Source organism: Aedes aegypti, chromosome 2 (genome assembly GCF_002204515.2).
Source record: "Aedes aegypti strain LVP_AGWG chromosome 2, AaegL5.0 Primary Assembly, whole genome shotgun sequence".
In the NCBI taxonomy this organism is placed as follows: Eukaryota; Metazoa; Arthropoda; class Insecta; order Diptera; family Culicidae; genus Aedes; species Aedes aegypti.
In genome coordinates, this window is record NC_035108.1 from 436,185,612 (window position 1) to 436,191,251 (window position 5,640).

The window sequence follows — 5,640 nt, forward strand, 5'->3', positions numbered from 1 at the left end:
TCCAGAGCATTGAAAAGGCAAATAGGCAGCTATGAAAGTATATTTACCAAACTGTGTTTCAACAGAAACACCTAAAGTTTCAAAAACTTTAGTTTCAAATGACGAAAACAGTTGATGTTTTATACGCCTATGAATGATGATTGCAACTCCCCCACATGCCCCATCAAGTCGATCATTACGATAAACAAAATAGTTAGGATTTTTTTTAAATTTGGATCCAGGTTTTAAATAAGTTTCGGTAATAACTGCTATATGCACGTTATTAGCTGTAAGAAAATTAAACAGCTCGTCCTCTTTACCATTCAGAGAACGAGCATTCCAATTTAAAATATTTAAATTATTATTTGGATCCATTAGAAAAACGTAATCCAATAACAATTTGATTTGTAAATTTTACACCTACTTGGACTGCTTCAGTCATAGTGGTGGCTTTGAACATTGCATCAATCATTAGATTCAATTGTTCAGTTAGAAAATTAAAATCAGAGGCAGACATATCATCTGATGATTTCCCATTGGAATTTTCGGTAGACGAAGAAGCGGGGTAGGAGTTACCTGAGGCGGTAGGGTTTTTTCCATTTGATTTGAAACAAGTAGAATGGGTACTCATGGAACGAACAGGGGAAGAGTTCAAATTACCTGCTACGATATCGGCAAAGGATTTACCGTGGGTAGATACATTCGAAATTGAAAGATTCGAACGGCTACCCGACGGATTAAAATTTGTTTGTGAATGAGCATGATTATGATCTTCCTGGTGGGTATGATTCCTAATCAAGCGATCGTTAACTGAAAAATGAGCATTGTTCGATACTCTACCAGGCAAATTCCGGAAACGACCGTTATCGTAACGGATATTATCTTTCATCTGCCTGGCACGAGCCTCAACGACTCTTTTGCGTGAAATGCATTCCCAAAAGTTAGCTTTGTGAGGGCCCTTGCAATTGGCGCATTGAAATTTTCTGGTATCTTCTTTCACAGGACAGTCGTCCTTAGCGTGAGAAGAACCTCCGCAAATCATGCATTTAGCATCCATGCGACAATTTTTTGTACCATGACCCCATTTTTGGCACCGACGGCACTGAGTGGGGTTCTGGTAATTTCCTCCAGGTTTCTGGAAATGTTCCCACGTCACACGGACATCGAACATAAGTTTAGCTTTTTCTAAAGCTTTAATATTATTTAGTTCTTTTTTGTTAAAGTGAACTAAATAATATTCTTGAGAAAGCCCTTTCCGAACAATGCCAGATTGGGTTCTCTTTTTCATAATGATTACTTGGACTGGGGAAAATCCAAATAAATCATTTATTCCATTTTTGATCTCTTCAGGTGACTTATAGTCACTTGAGAGACCTTTCAAGACGACTTTGAACAAACGTTCAGTTTTGTCGTCATAAGTAAAAAATTTGTGCTTCTTCTCTTCAAGATATCTGAGAAGAAGTTCGCGATCTTTAAGAGTTTCCGGCAAAACGCGACAGTCTCCTTTCTTTGCGATTTGGAAGGAAACCTTGATTCCCCTAATGGAGTTCAAGATCTCCTGCCTAAATCCCCCAAATTCGGAACAACTGACCACGATAGGCGGCACTCTTTGCTTCCTCACTTGAATCAAAGAGCCTGGGCTAGAGGCTGCTTCGATTTGGTGTTCGGAAAATTTGTCTAGAGCATCGAACTGATTGCTCATTTCAATACAATTATTCATTTCACCCTTGGAAGAAAGTTCGCATTCCGGGGAAGCGTCCTTTCTTCCATTCTTGCCACGTGTAGTGACAGTTTTAAAACCCACTTTTTTGGAAGGAAGTAGTGAATTCAGAGATTCACCCTTCCTTTTGTTAGTTGTTGATACCATGTTTAGTTAATAAACGAGAAAGACGTGACCTTCGAGAGGTTTTTCCCTAGACGGTGTCCAAGAAGGATTACCACCGCTAGCTTTCGCCAACGGGTCCAACGAAAAATCGAAGGCACGGGTCCAAACAAGGATCGTAAAGGGATCAATAGTAGAAAAAATAGTACTGAAAAGTACTGTTTAAGTAGCACTGAAAAGTACCGTTTTTAATTTTAGCACTGAAAAGTACTGTTTGTGTAGCACTGAAAAGTACTGTTTTATTGCTTTAGGTAGTTTTTAAGAAAACTTCCAAGAGCAGAGAGAATTCGTGTACGCACAGCACGAAGGTACGATGCGCACTGAACTGCAAACGTTAATTCGATAAAACATGAAACCTTCAGTGTTGCACTGGCTCATTCGCAAAATGACAATTAAGTTCGGTAACATTCAAACATGATGCTCTACAGTGTTTCATTTATGTTTGCTAAAAGACCATCTCCTGCAACAAAAACTGTGCAGTATAGTGGTATCGTATCAGACTAGCGATCTAAATGTCTGAGGCTCAAGGCTTGTTGCGTGATATTTTATTTCTTTTTATTTTATTTGTTTGTAAAAATTAAGTCATATAAACTACAATACACAATCATATATGAAATTATAGTGAACGCCAAGTCAAATTGTCTGAAGTTGTATTGACCATTATAGATTATATAAAATGTACGTATATGGCCTCCAGATTTGTGCGAATAGAGGGAATGTGTGCATTTTATACAATCTGTTTTTACCGAGTAAGTGTTCACTTTCTTCACTTGCAGTCTCAGTTATGTGAACATATTTGTTGGCTGGGTAATTATTTTTGAGGAAAAAACCCACATTATTTAGGAGGATATAAACAAACATAGCAAAACATAGTGGGGCCCAGATAGCCGTAGCGGTAAACGCGCAGCTATTCAGCAAGACCAAGCTGAGGGTCGTGGGTTCGAATCCCACCGGTCGAGGATCTTTTCGGGTTGGAAATTTTCTCGACTTCCCAGGGCATAGAGTACCTTCGTACCTGCCACACGATATACGCATGCAAAAATGGTCATTGGCACAGTAAGCTCTCAGTTAATAACTGTGGAAGTGCTCATAAGAACACTAAGCTGAGGAGCAGGCTCTATCCCAGTGGGGACGTAATGCCAGAAAGAAGAAGGAAAACAAAGACGATTTGATTGAGCCAATTAGTTTTCAAGTCATTCACACATGTATTTTTACCCATTTTTATATGACGTAGACTAGTTCTTGAATAATCTCGATAAACATCATCGTCACGAGATGCTTTGAATCTTAGAGAGAATATGAAGTATTTTTATCTCTCGTACATTGTTCTCGTTCCATTTATAAAAAAAAATCATATTAATTAAAATACATTATTTTTTGAAATTTCAATGTGCATTAAAAAAACATAATTATTTCTGAATTTTTGGGTCACCCTATCTCACGAAAGAGCACCCTAATGACGAAATAAAAAAATACGGGTCCAAAATTTTTTAAAAAGGCATGACTTAAACAACTTTCTAAAAAAAAAAAAAATTTTTTTTTTTTCGAACATCGACCGCCTTGGGGACGGACCAGCACAATTGTGCTGGTCTGAATTTGACCCTAAAAAGTTCATGGAGTGATAGAATAGTCAAAATAAAGAATGTTTTGTTCTACGAGATGATGAGTTTATAAGGTAAATTTTGAAATAATCACTCAAATATGGTCCGTCCCGAAAGGGATAAGCAGATGAAATCAACTCACATGTAAAAACTCTAAACTGCTATGGCAAATGATATGTAATATGTTGTTAACGACATATTAATAAAAGCCTAATTTAGTTTTATCAAATCAGGAAGATAGTGTTACGTAACACAGAACACAAAGATGTAATACATGATTGTAATGTTTGAAATAGGGGGAGATCCCCCAGTACCGGACACTTAAGCCAATAAATTCATAATTGGAAAAATATTGTTTTTATGGACTCGTATTACCCATTTATGATAAAAATTATCATTTTTATAGTGTACAAAAATAAATTTGAAAATATAAATATGAATTTTGACACTGCATTTTGATGATGAATTTTAGTACCAAATTGATCGATCTTGAAAGATGGCACCTAATACCGGACACGATCTGGAAATGTCTCAAATTCTGTAAATTTGAACATTATTGAATGTGTACACTATAGGAATAGTTTATAATTACCAGTTCAATGCATTTGCAACATTTACAAGAATAATTTGAGTATTTCTTAGTTTGCAAGATGCCTATCAAAAACCTCTTTCATATATGATGAAAAATAGCACATTTTACGATGTTGTTCTGAATGTTCATTCTTCTTAATTTTATTGCATGTTTGATACCATGATCGACGGAACCCATGAAAAATGAAAGTATTTTGAGACACTGATGCAATAATTACAAAGATATCATATAACAAATCAAGCTGTCCGAAACTGAGGGACAGAAGGTGCTTAACCAAAATTGTAATTTGTCCATATTTTGTTCAATTATGGTACAAAATACATTCATACTATCAAATAAGGATTATGTTCGATCATGCTTGCGGGATCCAAAGTATTTTTTCATCTTAAAAATATTTACTAAATAGGCTCAAAATTAAGAGAATACGTCAATATTTTAAAGATTTTCAAACTTTTCTTCTTTTTCGAAAAGGCATGCATATTTCAAGGATGTGTTATTCTACACAAACATTAGTCTACATAATAGCTTTCTTTTCTACTAATACACCATCTTGATTGGACCATGATTTCTCAAAGTTTCGACTTTGTCCGGTATTGGGTGCTGTCCGGCACTGGGGGATCTCCCCCTATAACTAATAAAGGAATTAAAATAACCTTCATGGAAGTACTTTGAAGTGCTATCCCCAACAGATTAAGATTAAATATTTAAAGATTTTTGCTTGTCCTTGTAGATCTCACGTTGCATAATTTCATATTGCTGACTCAGTTGATAAAGCTTTCAGCATGCGCCGATCGGTATCGCCGCTTCATTGCTGTAGGGAAGTTTGAAGCAAAACGTATTTGGACATGCATATAATTTGGACAGGCTAGTCGTTCTATGCTTATTTCCAATGAGATGGTGAGGAATACATGTACGGGAAATCATGTATTGCATTTTTAATACACTATGAATAATTCTAGTTCCAGGAATCTCACATAACTAATTTTCTTGAAAAAAGCAAACAAACGCTTCATTCAAACTTGCATGCTTGTTATAAACACAGTCTCGATTTATGTAAAAACTTGTAGTAATAATTTACTGGCAGTTTTTTATCTCAAGTTTGATGGCATACTTCTTATATTGAAACTCAACGATGCCTTCTGATTACGAAGTGAAAATGCGTTTCTGCTCAAACTATTTATAGCGTCAATGTTTGTGAAAACTGAAGTTGTGCGTTTTACCCCAAGCAATGTAGCTTATACTGATTCTCCCTTAAATTAGAACTCCAATCAAAGTGCAAACATTTCGAAAAATACAAACAATGCAAATGATACCCCCTGCTATCGTTTTTGAAATACTCATATCAACGTAAACATAATGCAACTGAAGATGCTGATTCACATTCGTATGCGCGTGGACTAGCTATCTGCTGTGACTGACAAATAGAAAGAGCCCCCCAACAATTGATTCAAATTGAAGGAACAATCATATCGCGCGCCGCCATGGAAGAGACGTTCTACCGATACCATCAGCTTTCCAAAATTTGCCCACCCGCATACCGTTCTTCCACCACTTCAGTAGTTCCATACTATAATTTCCTCGGAACA